The sequence below is a fragment of the Platalea leucorodia genome (genome assembly GCF_965183815.1).
Source record: "Platalea leucorodia genome assembly, chromosome: 10".
In the NCBI taxonomy this organism is placed as follows: Eukaryota; Metazoa; Chordata; class Aves; order Pelecaniformes; family Threskiornithidae; genus Platalea; species Platalea leucorodia.
This window is the reverse complement of record NC_138832.1, coordinates 18,834,425-18,853,164: the sequence shown is the minus strand read 5'-3', so window position 1 is coordinate 18,853,164 and position 18,740 is coordinate 18,834,425. Positions and strand designations below refer to the sequence as shown.

Sequence of the window (18,740 nt, the reverse complement as noted above, 5' to 3'; positions counted from 1 at the left end):
TATATGGCAGCACACCAAACTGGAACCTTCCTGTAAGAATATAGTTCCCATTCCAAAATAGCACAAAATAACAAAATTTTTAAAATACTTATGTTATTAATCTAAAATTATTAATATCACAGTCTTTCCTTTTCAACTGTACTTAAATTGTATTCTTTACCCTAAATCAAGATACAATAGTCCGTTATCAATTCTACTTCCTATTTGTCTGCCACAAGCATAGCACTGCCATATGTAGACTGCAGCCACTGGTCATTCATGTTTTGGGGAAAAAAAAAAAAAAAAAAGTCTTTACCGAGCTTCCCCAGTTTTTACCCTTGGAAAAGCATCATAATTAATCAGTTCTCCATTTCTAAGAAGATCAGAAGTGAAATGAAAAATATTGCCAGTGGTCAGGATGTACTGCCTTATTACTCAAATTAAGTTAGTTGGCCACTATATCCATAACTATAAAAAATATCTTATTCCAGGACTCAAGTTATATAAAATCACCTTCAAATTAAAATCTAGGCAACTCAAATGCACACTACATGAATTACAAAACTGTGTTCCTGATATTTACTACTTACATTGTTTTTTAGTAACTTCAGTTATCTATATATTCAGTTGTCCATAATAAGATAATAAAAACAACATACCAACAACGGATCTCCAACATTCACACCCCTACTCCATACAAACTCTCCTCATACTGAACACTCCCTGCTGGAAAATTACACTCTGACAAATAAAATCGGCCAATTATATTACTTGCATATGATCTGCTCACTAAGACTCGATATGGTCCCAATTTCCAGAGTTGATCCTTCTTAAGGGATGAACTGGGAATTTTACCTAAAGGAATAACAGGTAATTGCATGAAAGACAGCAAAACCTTATCTTTAACAGCTTATTTTTATTTGTAAACAGAGTAAAAGTCAATTTTTTTTTCCCAGATGAGATGCTGCAAGGAAGATACTGTTTCATAAAACTTAGGCTGAAATCCTATGTTAAGTAAAAAAATGCAATTCAGCCATAACCAAGAACTGCAACATTACCTCCAAATCAAAAATATTCACCTCTTTTAGGCAGATCACATGTATTAAGCGATAGGAAAATAACTGCATTAAGTCTTCTTTGCTGTGTGACTACATATACCACATCCCCACAGCTTCCCAGGAAGCATCAAATTGACAAGCATGTACACTAAATGATGCCTGTCACTCAGTGGGAGCGGGGTGCTACTGGGGAAGCCTGCAGGTAAGGTTAGTTGTCCTGCAGATCACCCAAAGCTCACTCACTGGCCAGAAGGTGAACGGCATTTCACCAAACCTTGGCAGCAACTCCAATTTTGGAATGCAATCCCAACTAAATAAAACACGCATTCCTAAGGTTTGTTGCTTCTTTTTTAAGTGGTCAGTAGTTTTGGAAATGTTTTGTGCTTTCTGAAATGTCAGTATATTTGATTTCTTTTCATTATTTTGCTAATAGAAAACCCTGAAATTTGGACTCCAGCTATAATTCTTCTTATCAATCTAGACCACTGTATTACGTGGCAACATGCAGCATTTGAGACCTTTTTCAAAATACAAGCAAAAGTCATTGGCTTGCCATATCAACCTTAGAACAATAGGAACAGATGCAGAAATACTTTCCTCTCTAGGAGCCACACAGAAGCGCTAACAAAAAACTGCTGTAGAAAACAAATATTCTTCCACTGACTTCTAATGCCACGCATATTCCCTCGCTCTAATCCAATGACTAACCTTTACTGAAATAAAAGCATAGAAAAGTAAAATGCATAAAAGGTTGTGTAAGGGCAGGACTAATAAGGCATCAGATTCAGAGCCATAAAAAAACAACACATTCATCTACCTAAAAAAAAAATAAGACCAAACAAACAACACACGCTCTCATCTCTAGATACTTGGTTTTGGGTGGGTATTGCGATTAACTTCCCAACCACAGATCACAATCTATCCTCCAATATATGCCAATCTTCTTACATCTACTTATTCTTCTGATTATATTCTTTTACAAACATAAGCCCTCCAGAGGGGGAAGTTATAGCTAGTTATGCAATCAAAAACAGGTACGGAATAGACAACAATAAAGTACATACCTGGACATCAAGTGTGTACCTGGATAAAGCAGTTACATGACAGCTAACTTAATTTCCCTCTAAAGTCACAATAAGACAAGAGGTAACTGCGTACAAATGCAGTCCTATACATCCTTCATTTCTGACTCAAACTGAGATAATGAAGTTTAAAAACAGACTGTGCCTGTGCTCCTCCATGCAACTCTGTAGCCAGCAAAGGCTAAGAAAAGCTGTCACATGAAAGCCAAGGGGGTACCTTGGGGGATCAAATTTTCCTACATCCGTATCTCCAAAATTGGGTGCCAGATCTCTCCTCAGATCTGACCAGTTGAGGGAAAAGGTTTGTGAGATGAAAGAAATGTCTCACCTTCACCTTCTCCTCTACCCAAGATCTCACAGATCTGAGACTTTCTTACTAGTGCAACACTTGGAGATACAGAGATACTAAAAAGGAATATACTGCGAAATATTGCAATGGCATAACCCATCAAATTTAGGACTCTGGTCTAGTCTTAGTGATCCCAGCCATCAAACTGAGGTTCAAGAAAAGAGAATACAGTTTTTGTGTTGATACCTGAACAGTGAAACATCCTCCTCAAAATAGAATCCAGTCAGACAACAGCCCCTCAAGCTTCCCAACGTGAACAAGTCAGCATTGGTCCTACATTTGTCTATGGTGATCTAAATGAGGGCGACCTTCACAAGTTTCCCTTACCCAGTATTTACTCTCTCTAAAATAAAAAACCCCACACCAACAAAAAGCCACCAACTTCAACAGATTCTTATGAACCACAACATAAGAAAACTTAAATAAATTCTAATTAAAATAATATACAATTAAAAGTACATTTTTAATCTCAACTCTCGAAACAGAAGTTTTCACTGTACCACTCATAAGTAAATATCTGACCTTGCTAAAAGTTACATCAGATTTCAAGGCTTACCCTTAAACCACAAAGATACACAGCTTTTTGAGAGCAGATTTGTTTTTTCCTAATATAAAAAGCCAACTGAAGTCACTGGACTAATCTTCAAACATGCAACCTGTTCACAGAATGGTGGAAGAGTTTAACTGGTTTACTCCAGAAAGCAGTCTTCTGGAAAAAACAAATGCTAGAGCAAGAGCTTCTGTGCAAAGGTTCCCAAAAGGCTCTCCCTCCCAAGGCTCCTTCACCAAAACATAAACCCGGCTCCCGCGGGACCCCCCCCCCCCCCCCGCGGGACCCGCAGCGCCCCCTGGGGCGCAGGGGCGGCCGCTGCAGCAGAGCGGCCCCAGGCCGCGGTACCCGGCCGCCGGGTCCAGGCCTTGCTCCAGAGGAGCCCCAACGGGAACGGACCGTAGCGAGGAACTCGGGGCTCCAGGAACTCCCTCCTGGCAGGAGGGACTCGAGCATCTTAACCAGGACGTTTCACCTGCCTGTAGCCCCATTTCGGCCCACCTCTGGCCGTAGCCGACAGGACAGAAGGGTCAGGAGGCAGGACGAGGACCTGAGCAGATCAAACCGCAGGACTGCCAGCGCCAGAAGAGCTACGGGACCACGAAGAATTCCCATTTTTACTTACCCTTTGACTGTAAAAGTGGAGGTGATCTAAAACATTGGATGGCGTTGAATCTAAACAACGCAATAAGCCTATGTCACCATTTAAGTTTTTGTGATGCATATGGAAAAGAGCTCTTTCCATTCCTCCACAGATCTGTTGTGTATAAGCTTCCTATTTTCCAACCTAAAACTCGCATTCCCTGCTCACCCATTTCCCAAGGACTAAGCGATCACTTCCTTCTCTCTTCTTCGTCAATGGTCCTCATATAAGGAAGCTGAAGTTTTCAGAATGTGAATGTTTTAAGCGATACTGAGAAGGTGAGCAAGGCTTATTTAAGAATATTGAACTGATAGGTTGATGGCTGCTATCAATCACTTCTTTCCATTAAAGACAATTACTGAGGCAGATGAAGCTCTTGGATATTCTAGCATCCACCTGACAGAGACACAATCTACAACGCATTCCTTTTCCAGAGTGTTTTCTTAATTCCTCACACGTGCACGCACACATAAAAAGAAACAAAAACAACGACAAAAAACCAAAGCTACCACCAAAACCCAAGGGTACCATTTTGGAAATTCATATGTACAACATTCTCCGAAGTTTTCAAACTAACGGGAGAAGAAATGGTCACACTGTAGGCAGAGATCACACTGAGCTGAAAACCTCATCTCATTTGACAAAACACAGCATTCCAGTAACACAACCAAGAAGCATAAGTAACCAGCAGAAATATTTGCTTACTTTTGGGGATTCATTTGAGGAAAATAAGCAACCAAAGCGCTTAAGGTTTCTGTAAAACATACAACCTGTTTATGCTGGCACACAAGTTCCAGAAAACCTAATCTCTCCTATAATATTTGCCTGCAGCAAAACAACCGAGACAGTAACACCACAAATGAAAATGACAAATGAGGACTCTCAAATCGTTCCTAATTTGAACCGTAAGTGACAAAAAGCAATCTAATTAAAAAAAGTTCATAATGCTCTGATATGCTAACATTACTTCATGATTTGACTAAGCCTAATGTAGCTGCTCCCACCAACAAGAGCACACACTTTCAAGTGGTTTGTTGCCGGCAGCTATTTTCTACAGGAGACTGTAGTAGCATGTAATATTCAAGAGAAGCTGTCTACCTTACTTTTTTTAAAAATAATTCAGTTGCTGTTGATAAGTTATACTGAAACAAAATAAAACTAAAGAGAGCATTTAACTGACAATTCTATTTACACTCCTTCCCAGTGGAAATTATTTCATTCCGCACATTTATGCCGTTAAAGACTTAAACATGCAAAGCTGGAATGTGATATATTTATGGAATTTGAGTTAGATTAACAGCCAGCTAATTGAATACTCCTATTTTTAAAATGGAATGCTCTTTAAGTAGCACAATGCATTTTTAAACCAAATATTTTAATAAGCTATGAACCTACAAATTTTTTATCATTTCACAGAACCCAGTTTTTAAAAATACATTAAAATATCACTGCATCATTAATTTGAACCAACTTAAACCAATAATTTCAGCTTTTGGTTGCAAAACACCAAGACTTTATGTCTGAAAGAAAAGTTCTGTACATGAATTTTAACTAGTCTTCTCAAATACAAGTTTAACAGACCCTTACATTGCTTATTGACTTTACTCGGTATTATCTTCCTGAAAGTGTAAATGGATGAAAAAGCTCCAAAAACATAACTCTGGCCCAAGTACGTAACTTGGGAGATATCTGAGCGCTCAGAAGTTTCACAGGAAAATTAAAGAGTCTCTCCCATCCCCCAGTTCCATGCCTGGTTTTTTGTTTGAATTTAACCTTATACAACATCCAACCTTAAGTTTACCACAGTTAACTTAATACAAGCAATATCAACAGAAATTCACAGGTTTCTCTTACAGGTTGCATAAAACCCACCCATAGACGACACCACAAAACGTCATTGGTTTTGCTAAGAAGGACCCACATGAGCCCTACTGGTTACAGAGCAAGATCCATCTGTTAGAGATGGGAATCAATTCACGTTTTTCTCCTTTGTATGACTTTGAAGCTTTCTTAGCCTTTGTTTAATTAATCAGAACTGTATGGGGATTCCATCCCATTCAGCTCCAGTGCTGAAAGCAGCAGGAAGATGAAAGTTTACACTAACAGCATGGCGGCTGTGTTCTCACACGTTGTTTCATTTTGTAATGAAACTGTTATCATGGTTATAAGAGAAAAGAAACAGTATTAGCCAGCAAAAAGCCCCATACAAGATCTGTGACATCGTGATTCTGCAACTGATGATGACCAAGACTTATCCGCAAAATTAAAAGTTGGGGATAATGAGCAGGTAATACCAAGAGGACAGAGATTAATGGCTGTCAATTGCACAATCGCTCATGGTATTTATTACCTGCACGTAACCAACCAGCTTGCCCATGGATATTTTCTATGTCCTGTGCAGTTCAATACCAGATAAACACTCCAGGAATATTAATAAATACCTGAATAAATAATGGATTTAGGGAAAAGAGAATAGGAAAAGGGGAAAAAGTTGCTTCAAATGGCCAAGCATTATAAGCGAGAAAGAAGTCGTCAATCGCAAATTGAGACCGAATTGCCAGGAGTTAATAGTGAGAGCTATGCTTGGAGAACACCTTACTGCAGGAAGTGCTGGGAACTCTAGTTTCTGATCATTTAAAAGAGGACTGAACAAAACTCCCAGGCAGCATAAAAACGGCCGTACAACGGCGTCGAGGGAAGCGGTCCAAAAGGCGTTTTCCTCCTCCCCTTCCACCCCAACCAAACCCAACGGAACCGAGGAGCCGTGGAAGCGCTCTACACGAGGCGACCTTTGCGCCGCCGCCAGCTTTCGGAGGCGGCTGCGCTCCGGCCGCACCTCGGGCAGCGCCAGCCGCCGCCGCCCCGCTCCTCCGAAGGCAAACGCGGTCCCCGCCGGCAGCGCGGCGGCCGGGGCCCGCCGGAGGGGGCCGGGGCCCGCCGGAGGGGGCCGGCCGGGGCCCGCCCGCCGCGGGGCGCGGGAGGAAGCCGCCGCCTCCCGCCCGGGCGGCGGCCAATGGGCGGCGGGCGAGGCGAGGCGAGGCGGCGGCGGCCCAGGCCCCGGCCCGGCGGGGCCGCGTGTGACGCACTTCGGTAACCCGACTCCCCGCCCCCGGCGCGAACCGCCGCGCTGACATGGCCCCTCCTCGCCCCGCCGGGGGAGACGGCAGCGGGGCGCGGCGCGGCCTCGCCCGCCCCGGGTTACCTGCGGGCGCTGCTGGCGGCGGCCGGCCGGGGAAGAGGAGCGGCCGGCGGGGCCGCGCGCTCCGCCCGGGGGAGGAGAGGGGAAAACGCGGGGTCGCACCGGCGGATGAGGCGCCCGAGGAGACCGGACGCGCTGGGTGCGGCTGGGGGAGCCCACGGGAAGAGAGCGCTTGCCCGGCGCGGGCGGGCGGCGGGCAGCAGTGCTCCCGGGGCTGCCGAAAAGTACCTAGAAAAAACCCGAAAATAAACCAAAAAAAACAAACCCCGACAGTAACTACAGCACCGGACTCGGCAGTTATCGAAACTTTGTGTTAACTCCAAACACCGCATCCCGGGGGAAGACAACAACAGCAGGAGCCGAGCCGAGCTGGGGCAGTACAATAAATAGAAAGCAGCGAAAGAGGGAGCCGAGCGCCTTCGCTCCCCGCTCTCGGGGGTGAGAAGAAAACAAACAAATTAAAAAAAAAAAAAAAAATAGAGGTGGGTCGGTCCCGCATTTCCACGGGACGGACGGGTCATAGCGCGCTACCGGCGACAGAGGAAAGCATGGAGGCAGCGCGGGCACCCCGAGCCCCGCACCCCGGCCCCGCACCCCGGCCCCGGGGCTGCGCCCGGCCGGGAGCCAGGAGCGCCCGACACACAGGGCCTCCCGGCCCAGCCGCCTGCCGCCGCTCGCCCCCCTGTCCCTCCAAGTCCCTCACCACGGCAACAACCCTATATATATACACACACACATTTTTTTTTTTTTTAATCCGTGTAGAGAAAACAAGCGCCCAGAAAAGAGAAACACCAGGAAAGCTCTCGCTTCCTACCTGGGCAGGGTTCAGCTCAGTTCAGTGCGTGCCGAGGAGGAGGGGGCAGAGGAGCACTATCTAAAACAAAAGTGGCGCCAAAACCCCCCAGTAAGAAGCATTCTTCCTCCTCCTCCTCCTCCTCCCCCCCTCCTCCCCAACCAGGGCCGGCGAGAGCCCAGCGGGGTTCCTGCAACACGCGGCTCCCGGCATCGGGCGTCCCCGGCGCAAGTTGGCAAGCGCCCTTTCTTTACAAAAAAAAAAAAAAAAAAAAAAAAATAAAGCGAGCCGAACGGAAACTGCCACAACTCTTCCTCTTAGCGGGCAGCCGCCGAAGAGCTCGCCCAAAGTCACTCGGAGGGAAAAACTCGCCCCACAAAGGCCTCCCCCGAGCCGGGCGCCGGGCGGGGGGGGTCCACGGCGCCTTCGGAGGAGGCAGGGAAGGGAGGCGGGGGGGAGAGGCGCAGGTCAGCCCCCACGGCCTCGCTCGGGCCGAGGGAACTCGCTGCCGCCAGCCCTCCAGCCCAGCGGCTCGGGAAGAGGCGGCCGGAGTTGCCCCAGCTCGGCCGAGGCGGGGAAGAGAGACGGAGGAGAGAAACCCCGATCCCTCGGCACTTCCCTCGGCGGGGAGGCGGCCGGGAGCGGGCCGGCAGGAAGAGCTCGGCGGCTGGGCGGCGGGAAGGAGGGGGAGCGCTGTCAGGGGTGGCAGTCCCCTCTCCCCGGCCTCCTCCGGCACTCCACCGCGGGGCACCGCCAGCCGCCCCACCATTTTCTCCTGCGCGCCGCGCGGCCCAGGCTCTGCCCCTCCCCGAGCGCGGCCCGCTCCGTCCGCGGCGGCTCCGAGCCCCCTTCCCCTCCCGCCCGCGCGGCCCGGCCCGCCCGCACACACGCACCCCCCCCCCACACACACAATGCCCGAGTCCTCCATCTTGCCAGCAGCCCCTGCTCGGCTCGGGAGAAAGGGGGAGGAGGAGGAGGAGAAGGTGGTTCTCCATTTTAGCTCGCCGAGCACTGGGCCCGGCCTGCCCGCGGCCGGCTCTGGGGAGGAGGAACGGGGCTGCGGGCGGGCAGCGGGGGCCGCTTTCGGCGGCCTCTGGCTCCCTCACTCGCTCTCCCGCTCGCGTCCCCCCCTCCCCGCCGAGGCGCGCTGGGAACGGGGGGGTGGGGAAGCGGGGGGCTGGAAGTGTTTTCGCGGCTCGGCCCCGCCGTCCTCCATCTTGGCTGCGCGGAGTCCCTGTGGCCAGCCGGCCTAGCGCCCCGCGCCGTCCTCGCAGGCCCGGGGACGGCGGGCCCCGTCCCGGCCTCTCTCCTCAGCCACGCACCGCGATCCCGAGTCCCCCCTCCAAACTTCCAGAAGCTTCGCCGCCATTTTCTAACTTACCTTGCCCAGTGTCGGCGTAGGCAGCGAGGAGGCCCGGGCTCGTAGCTCCGCTCCTATATCCCCGGCCCGGCTGCCGGTTGCGCGCCCGGCCCGGCCCGGAGACTTGGCCGGGGAGGGGGGGTTCGGGGCCGGCGCGGGGCGCGGGCAGGTTATTTAATTTGGCGGCGGCGCCGGGGATTGTTTGGGGTGTTCGCTGCTCGGCGGCTGGCGAGCGAATGGAGGGCGCAGGCGCCACCTGGCGGCCACCGGGCGAGGCCGGCTCTCCTGGGCCTGGGGCGACACCTGCCGGCCGCCCGCCGCGGGGCCGCGCCGAGCGGGGTAAACAAGGCGCGGCGCATGCGCGCACCGCGCGGCCGCTCCCCCGCCCCCGCGCGCTCGGGGCTCGGCGGCGGCGGCGGCTCGGCGGGAGCGGGGCCGGGCCCGGGGCAGCGGGGCCGGGCCGCGGGGGGCGGGCGGCGGTGGTGGCCGGGCTGCCGGGCGGTGCGGGCCCGGCCTCGGCCTCCTCCGTGCGCGGCCGGCGGAAGAGGCCCAGCTGCTGGCTTCATTCTCGGGGCAGGATCGGGTGACCGAAACACGAGGAGAGCCTAAAAAAGGAGAGCTGCGGGGCCCGCTGTCTGCCCGTCGCGACGCAGAACTAAGTAGGAAATACTCGCTCAGCTGAGGCGAAGTTCAGCCTTTCCAGAAATAATCCATTCGCCACTTGCAGCTTTTCCTCGCCAGCCAGCGCTATCGGCTGCAGGCGCACAAAGGCGAGGAGGCCGGGAGGCGAGCGGGGCTGCGGCGCCCTGGCCACCGCCGGGCCACCGCCGGGCCACTGCCGGGCCACCGCCGCCCTCCCGGCGCCGGCCGCCGCCGCTCTCGCCCGGCGTCGCTCATTTCGCGTTCGGGAAGCGAAGTTGGGTGCAGGGGAGCCGGTGGTTTTGAAGATAAATTTACAGTTGCCCGCATGGATGCAGGGTGCCTTATCTTGAGAGCCCCGGGCTTGCGTGGCGGTGCTCCCAGAAGCGGTGCTTGCTGGCATTGCGGGTGCCGCGGCTGGCTAGGAGCATTCCCCTGCGACGCTTCGTGCTTCTGCCCGTCGCCAGGTGCCTTCCCAGTTTAAATTGGCATTTGCTCCTAGGCTCCGAGCGTGATTCCTTTTTTCTCCCCGCATGAAGATTCGTATGAACCTGAAGTGATCGCATATAAGCAGTATAGAACACTTGAAGTAACCACATACAAAATTCGTGATGCTTGTTTTTCTAAACACACAATTCAGTAGCTCCTTCTGCATTTTTTTTCTCTGTATTGTGTAATGCTAAGCACATTACTCATGCTGCATAGTTGCACGTAAGCTTAAGAGTTAGATCAGTCAGCACAAGAATAGTTTTGTCCTGGTAATTAGTGGCTATTCATCCTCTTGTGTTTGTCTACTTTTAATTTCGGGGAGAGGGTTAGCATAACTAAGCAGGCGCTAAGCTGAGTTACTCTGCTGCCCTGCCTAACAACGACAGGACACTTAAGAGAAGAGCATCCATCAGTTCCAGTCTTTTCAAAACTAAGATGAGGCATCTTAGAGCAAATGGCACTTATAATGGAAACTGTGATCAGATAAGGAGTGTTTAAAATAAAAAAAGTAGTGTAATGGGAGTTGATGCCACCTAGCAATTCTAGATATAGTCCGTCAGTTGGTATGTGAGACAGACTTACAAAAATAAATTATTCTATAGGTTGAATTCACGTTTCAGAGTGTTTTATCACCTCCTGTCAAAGTTGGGGGGGAAAAAAAAGAAAATTAGGAGAAAGATTCGCCTTTTAGGAACACTTTAAAATAGTGTCCTGAATGCCTGGTCATAAAACCATGTTCAGGGTTTCAGTTACAGCTACAGATGCTGATCTTTACTGTGAATCTGTTAATGTCTGTCTGGAAATTGTAGAATAATTGTGAATAAAAGATAATCTGTTAAAAAACAAACACACAAACAAACCCCAGACTTCAGGTAAGTTTAAACTTGCCCATGATATATATGGTTGTTAAATTACACATAGAAACAGATGGAAAGGAGCTGGATCCATTTGTGCCTTCCCTGTACAAAGTCATCTGGCAGCTGCTAGATAGACAACTTTTCCATGAAAATAAACTACACACTTCCAAAACCAACATTTTGCCTGCACGCGGAATTCCAGTAACGTATCCTCTGCTTGAGATACAATAGGGCTGCTCGTATTACAGCTCCCATCCAAAACTTTGTGAAAGATTACGGCGGTCCGCTGCGAGAGCTGGCAGAAGCACAACACTGAGGCAGCTTCAGAGGCAGCTGTGCATAAAATCCACGGCTTGGCACGCGCGTCAGATATTGGGTCTATTCCGAAAACACTGTAGCTCACACTTGACCTCATAGCTGAGATTTTCTAGGTAAATGTGTTAAACAGAAGAAAATGTGACATTTTTAGGGTGACGTTTTTAGGGTGTGTTTTTGAAGGAATGAGTGTGCAAGTGCTGACAATACCGTGGCAGAGAGTTCAGCCCGTTTCCAAAGCTGACTCAGACCTTCGAAGCCCAGGTTCGCAACGCTTCTGCGTGCCCTGACTCTCGTGACAGAATTTGCCTTTTTCAACTTGCGACAACAAAACAGGGAGACGCTCTGGAGAGCAGACTCCAGGTGCAGCGGCGTGTTCCCAGCCGTCGGTCGCAGAGCCTGCCTCGGAGGGTTCTGGGCTCCCAGTCCATGTCCTCCCTCCCAGTTGTTCCATTCAGCTGTTTGCCTGGCCGCTGCCTAAGCGAAACCCTTGCCTCATCAGAGAAGGGGGGAGGGCCATTTCTTTTCTAAGGGACTGGTTTCATTTTTTCTCCCCCCCCCCAGCTCATTTCTCGGATGCTATTTAGAGTACAACAGCATCAGCAATTCGGTCAGCACAACTGAAGGTGCGGTGCACTCCTGTAGAGGCCGGGACTGTTTCTGCTCTGCCCCAGTGACCAGAAGGTGGGAATTTCTTAAGCCAGCTGGGCCCTGGGAGGATTCCTAACACAGCCCCACACTCGGATCACGCAAATAACTACCATAAACCAGTTTAAATAGCATGCATCTAAGGAGCAAACACGACGATCTCTCAAACGGTGGGTAGCAATACAGGGGGCAGAAAAGTGGAACGAGTTCTTAACCGTTGTGTTTGTTGTCTTTATGGTGGACAAAACTGGCTCTCTGAAGAGCCCAACTTCTGCATTTTCCCCATGAGCTGATCATGCTCCTGGGGCTGAGCCTTCCAGTTGGTACAACAGGGAAAATGAGATGAAAAACTAGCACACCACTTCTTTCTAAGCTAACAATTCCAGAACGGGCTTCTACCATCTGTTCAGGCTTTGTGAAGAAATCAAAGAACATCCTGAAGTTTCTATACAGTTTTAGCACGCCAGCACCCTTTCCAATACAATGAAAAAATGTAAAAGAAAAAAGTGTTATCCAAGCATGATGAGGAAGTAGAGATATTTTAAATTCTGATCTTTCTAGAAAGGATTTATATCTGATAGAAAAGTTGTTCTGTGGAAAACTGTAGGGGAAAGTATTCTACAGGGTTATGTCGTCTTTCTCGTAACAGCTGCTCTTTAAGAGCTTCAAACTCCAAATCATTGCTGATATTGAGCCCGATTCAGAGGTGATTTAACAAAGACTTTGCAACAGGGACTTTTACTATGCTCGATCCAAAGAGAGCTCTTGACCACTCACCCAGTTAAGAAACTGAGCAAGGAGAGGGTAGATACCAGTTCCATGTCTGAATTAACGGCCCGAGGTTCACCACTAGAGGAGATCAGAACAAACGCAAGCTGCCAGACGGCCGATTCATTCTTCCAGGCAGGAGATTCATGCTCATGCTGCTTCCTTTTCTTTAAGGGCCGTGGAATAGGAACCCCCTCCGCAATTCCATTTCCTCTTTTCGGGGGGGGGGGGGGGGGGGGGGGGGGGAACCACAATCCTTTACCATTCCTTTTATTTTAAAACATTTGCTTATGAGAATTGGAAAACAAACCAGAATTTGTATACTGGATTCCTTCCAAAGTGAGGTGGTAACTTTGATGGCCTGTATTAAATAAGCCAGAGCCATATTTTTTATCTGTTTAGTTGGGTGCAGAGGGGAAAAGCAGTCTTCCCAGTCAGATTTTTTTTCCCCAGATTTTTTAAACTGGCTTAGTCACTCCAGGGAAATCTGCTCTAAATCCTTTTGGAGATGAGCTATTACATAAGAAACAAAAATAAAGACCAAAAAATGCGTTACTTTCCCATAATTTGCAGGAGAGAGATTGCACATCAGTAACTCCTTAGGCCTTTCCCTGTTCTGTGAATAATTTCTTCCTTTTGCGATGTACATAAGTCTCCCTTGTACGCCTCTGTTTCTCGCCAGGTCTTTCCAGAACGCCTAAGTCAAGTCTGAATTTTCTTTGATCCGGTGAGTTTCCGCCTACCGTGCTCTCAGACCTGCGAAGGAGCAGAGAATCACGCTTTGTCCCGCGTCACTAAAATGGAAGGAAGTTTTAACTCCCCTTCGTTATCAGCTCTAGAAATGAATAGAACCCCAGCAAGTCGCAAATGCCTTCCTGCTAATTGCGTTATCAGCAGCTTTACCCGGTCGGCTGCGCCACTTGTTACCCTGAGCCCCACGCTCCTTCCCCTATTGGAGGTGAGGTGCTCTTGCTATATCTCGTTCTGTGAGAGAAAAATCCCTTAGCCGTGTTTTAAAGTTTTCATCACCAAACTGTGTAAAGGCCCCACCAGTTATTGGTAGGAAATAATGAAAAGCCCTCCTCCTAGCTTCAGTCAAGAGGAGTTGCTTTCTCTTGAGGCATCACCTCGCCTTACGTACAGGTAAGAGCGAGCGTTACCGTTCAGGCCACCTCTCTTGGAGCCGGGACATGATCTGCTCATTTCCAGGCGTAGGGAGGTTTTGGGAGACACAACCAAGACATTCTTGTGTCTTTTAGCTAAGTCCAGGCAGAGGGATCATGAATCAAGGACCATTTTATGAGTCAGGCACCATGACAGCATCAGTGACAAAGTCTGGGGAAGAAGCACAGGAACCAGAGAAGCGTGTTTCAAATTGGGTAAGCTGGGTAAGCGGAAGGGCACGGTTAAAGGCAGAACAGACTGTATGACAGAAAAAGGGCTGGGGTGAGAAGCAGGCAAGAACTGAAATAAGGTCAAGCGGGCCAGACAGCAGCAGCCAGCTCTGAGCAGGGGAAGCAGCTTTAGCTAAGCAACAGCTAAAAAGCAAACAGTGAAACTACATCGTACTCGCGATGTGCAGGGCAAGTCACCCGTCGGGAGCAGAAAGCAGCTCTCAGCTGGTCGGATTTCCCAGGGCCTCCAGCCCCCCTGAGACCCTGACATGGAGCCAGGGGGTTGCCCGAAGAGGGGAGGAAGGAGGCTGGCTCGTGGGTAGAGGAGGTTAGAGTGGAACGGGGACAGAAACATCGTTATTCAGCTCAACCTCTGCCCAAGACCTTAAAGGTCTTTTCCAACCTAAAGGATTCTACGATTCTAAGATCATAGAACAAAACAATTATAAACAATAAAGTCAAATACATTTATGTTTAAGCTTTGAAGAAAATCCTCCATCAAATGAATGGGACAGCTCTCTTCTGAATTTGCAGGCAGACACCAGGTTTGGATGATGACAGTGGACTAGTTTATCTTGGTCTTTTCCCCACAAACTACTGAGGCTAGAACTCGGAGGGTTAAAGTGGGAGTATATGCAAGGGGGGTTGTTACTTGCATGACAGATAAGGTCAAGGAACAGATTACTCTTCCAGATAATAAGCTTGCATGGTTTTCTGGGGCTGACCTACCACATTCCCAAGATCCTACATATATCCCTAACATAGTTTCCTTTGGTTTAGATCTCATCAACAAACTTCAAGGTTTCTTTCAGACAGAAGTCCCCTCTCCTTCCAGTTGTGTCTGGGGCTCAAGGCTGTTCTTGCTGCCTCGACTCTGACACACTGGGAGGTGGAAGCAAAGCAAAGCGTGATCTTGTCATTAGCTGTGATTTAGACTTCTTTTAAGTGGCATAATGCATAACAAGTAGCAAGGAATACAACAGTTTATGACATCTCGGTGGCTTGCACAGATGTTCAAAACCGTTAAGATAAAAATACTTCTTTTAGACTGTAACTTCCTTTAGCATGATTGTAGAAGTCCTGCAAAGCCCCAGTGCCAGCAGCTGCGACCGAAGTGTTTCCCCTCCATGGCAAGGGCCCTCCCGGGACGCTCGCCGTGAGCGCCGAGGACAGCGATTCCCAGCCCCGCTCCCCCGGGGCCTGCCCTTACCTCCCTTCCCTGTACCGCTGGTTCCAGCTGTGCGCCCAGCAGAGGTGAAGCTTCCAGCCTGGGCCACGGGTCTTCCTCACAGAAACTTGCCATCGCTGATGAAGCCTTTACAAAGCAACCGTTAACAAAGTTATATAAGGGCTAAATTGTGATGCAGTGGTAGGACTCAAATTCACGTTACTTTTGGTACATTCTGTTTTGCAAAACACCAAAAGAGACATTTGAAGCAAGAGTTATTTTTCTGGTGGCTTGTACCCTGCCAACAGAGCTCCCGTGCTGACTCCGGTCACATCACAGGGGCTGGTTCTGCAGGAAAGGGAGGTAAAGCCAACCCTGGACTGAGAAGCCTCTCTCTGTTACGCAAGAATTAAAAGGAAGAGATGACTGTGGCTTGACACCCACTTTTGAAAAGCTTGTGTTCAGAAGATTAATTTTTTTGGCTTAAGTGATGACTCATCATACTGTGCAAAACTAAGTAACACAAGAGAAATTGTGTCAAGAGTTTTGCAGCAAGATCTAACTTCGTAAGATCAAAAAGACATAACGTATAAATTGAAATGCTGTCTTGGTAATTTCTGGAAGTTAGATTAATCCGTTCTCCAAAATTTGCAGGTGACCATGTGCATTTCTACTACACCGGGCTTTTCAGCAATTACCGTAACGATTCGCCTAGATGTTTTCACAGCGGGACTCTGCAAAAGTGTTTTTCATTTTTTGATAATAAAAGCCATTTTTCAATCTAAGAGCAAAACCCTAATTCAAGTATCTCTCCAGTACATTTCCAGCAAGTCTCATTTATCAAGCATTTTATCTCACCTATCATCAATTGCTGTCCAGGCTATAAACCTGTAAATTAATAATTATCCAAAGGCAACCAAGTAGTTTTTACCTACCTTGAAATATTATATACTCACAATATAATTAATACCATTTTTTTCCCCAGATTTTCCTTGGGGTTTTGTTTATCCAAGCCATTTATAACTGAATATAGATGGTCGTCTTTCCTGTCCTAGGAAAAAGCAAGTTGTTTTGATAAGTTGGTCACAGAACCACATTCTTTGAATTAATGCTCATAGTTCTACTGTAACATTGATGTCAGTGTTGCTTAATAAGAATTCCTGTTTTTTAAAAAAAAAAAAAAGATAAAATCTGAATTTCAGCAAAGGTTCTTTATTATCACAGGTCATTTGCCTCCTCACAGAAAGCCCCATTACGACTACGGCACACTGAACGCTGTACAGCAGCACCAGTACATCTCTTGAAGCAAGGTGACACGGTGGCATTCGCGAAGATGGCAAGATACTTTCAACAACCTGAATCTGTGTGAAGGCAGGGTCATGGGGGAGGACAGGTTTTCTTGATTTTCCAGGCTACTCAGTAAAACTTATCCGTGTAAAACAAAAACGAACAGTACGGGGGAGAGCATTCACTTCAGTTCCACGAGGAACGACGGTGACCTCACTAGACTGGCTCTTCCCATTTGACTCTACGGCGAAGGCGACCATCGCCCTTCACGAAGCCGGTTCAGGAGCTGAGGCCGGTCCGGCCGTTCTGCACCGGGCGGGCAATGAAGAGCCTCGGGGGCAGCAGCGGCAGCGCTTCTCCAGCCCGCTCGTTGGCAGCCAGCCGTCTCGCTGGTAGGAGTCAATCGTGCACAAAGCCGAGGGTAAAAAAGAACACCGCCTAACAACTCGCTGTTCGCGTACTTCTTCTTTTCTCTCCGTGCCAGGAGGCACACAAGGCGCGAACATCGTTCTTCCACTTCGATCGGTCTGCGGCTGCGTGCTCTGGAGTCCCAAGGGCCACAGCGCAGTCTGCTGTTGGTTTTTTCCTCAAGACGTGACCGATCCAGTTCCATCTCCTCCTCCTCGCTTCATTACTGATTTTCTCCATCTCCGAGTTGATGCTCGTCGTTTCTGCAACTTTTTATTTATTTTTTTTTTCCCCCTGGGAGGAGGTAGTTGGCCTCCTGCCCAACCCCCATGACTTGGAGGGCCAGTGGTGTTTCTGTCAGGGTGGCCTTCCCTTAGGCTGCGTTGGTTCACGGCACCTTCTTCAATTTTATCCGGTGCACCCTCCAGAGAGGGATCCCCTATCCACCACCCAGGGGACGCGCCTTCTAGCCGTGCAGCCCCAGCCGAAGGTGTTCGCGTACTTACCGCCGCAGAAAAACACTGCAAAAGCCAGCAAAATCTCCAGCTCCTCCTTCAGTCCATGAAGAGCCGACCTTCCCTTCGGTAGGCCTTACGCATCATTGCGCTGGAACGTGCACGCCTTGGAAGGCACAACAGATTCTCTTCTGAGTAGCTACTAAATACTGTGGCAGCAAATGCCACCGCCCCTTGTAACGTTTAATCCTAGTACGCAACACTTCGCTTGAAGCTTCGCATGAACGCGGTAGTAAGTGTCCGCATTAATCTCCCACCCACTTATAGTTCAGTTCTAAACAACCCATTGTATTTAAATTTTTGTAAATGTCAATAAAAACAAGCATAAAAGCTAACTTTAAAACCCCACGTCTTAGCTTAACAACAGCGCTTTGAAAACTTTGACAAACTATTTGTCCTGTAGCTTCAGGCTGCGCGTACAGCTAACAAAAATAAACATTGGAGCATTGTGGTCAAACCTGAGCAGGCAATATTAAAAGAAGTGTTTAAATCCTCTATTTAGAAAAAATATGTAATAATTGAAAATCTTTTTATTGTGCTAAGAGCTTTGAATCAAGCCCCAAAACAAATTTAAAAAAGCACGGACAGCTAAGTACCTGCAGAGACGCCGGCAGCCAGTAGAGTCAGTCAGTATTACGTTTCAAGCCCCATGTTTCGAGGCAGTGCGAAAAAGCTAAACGCGTAACAAAAAAATTGGATCTATGGGTCTTCCTTTTTTTAGCTTTCTGTTCCTAAATTAGGCATGCAATTTCCTAAACAAACCAGTTCCAGAACACAATATTAAAAACCCCTCTAAGTCTCCGATGTATCTAGAGCAGCAAATCGTTCTGCTGTTGCAAGTAAAACAAAAGATTTTACATAGAAGCTACTAGGAGAAAGTTACTGAATGCTGATACTTGAATATATTCCATCGCTCTTCATTCCAGGTAACTCTCTTATAAAAAATCAACTCCCACGGCATCTTTGTCCTGCTACCAACCTCCTTTTCAAAGCACCTGTGCTTCTGCTCCCTTTATTTGCACCCTTCATTTCTAGCTCTTTAAACACGCAGCCCAGCATCAGTGTCCATGGAATTTCTTCTTTAACATACTGAAAATCAAAGTAATTTGAAAAAACATCTTCCTAATTCAAGCTGTCAAAATTTGATGACTGTGCTAATTATTTTTTCACATTTAGTCTGACTAGAACTGATTATAGTGTTTTAAAAAACCTAAACCTACAGAGCAGTTACTCTGTCGT

At 48.2% G+C, this 18,740-nt stretch overlaps 1 protein-coding gene and 1 long non-coding RNA gene across 9 annotated transcripts in view; one reads left to right on the top strand and one right to left on the bottom strand.

Moving 5' to 3' along the window:
- Positions 1-9,241, bottom strand: part of STAG2 (STAG2 cohesin complex component) — an 84,473-nt gene extending 75,232 nt beyond the window's left edge. For 7 of the 8 annotated variants that reach the window (XM_082323097.1, XM_082323098.1, XM_082323092.1 and 4 more), the window contains exon 1: positions 9,035-9,241. The gene's annotated coding sequence lies outside the window, so the exon portion shown is untranslated. Of the gene's footprint in view, positions 1-7,674; positions 7,735-9,034 lie in introns of those variants that run through there. The other variant, XM_082323093.1, reaches the window with a different exon arrangement.
- A 2,275-nt stretch (positions 9,242-11,516) lies between these two features.
- LOC309595666 lies at positions 11,517-18,604 on the top strand. The gene is made up of 3 exons (XR_014229302.1): positions 11,517-12,131; positions 13,412-13,687; positions 16,516-18,604. It is a non-coding gene; the product is annotated as an uncharacterized lncRNA (long non-coding RNA).
- The last annotated feature ends 136 nt before the right edge of the window (positions 18,605-18,740 follow it).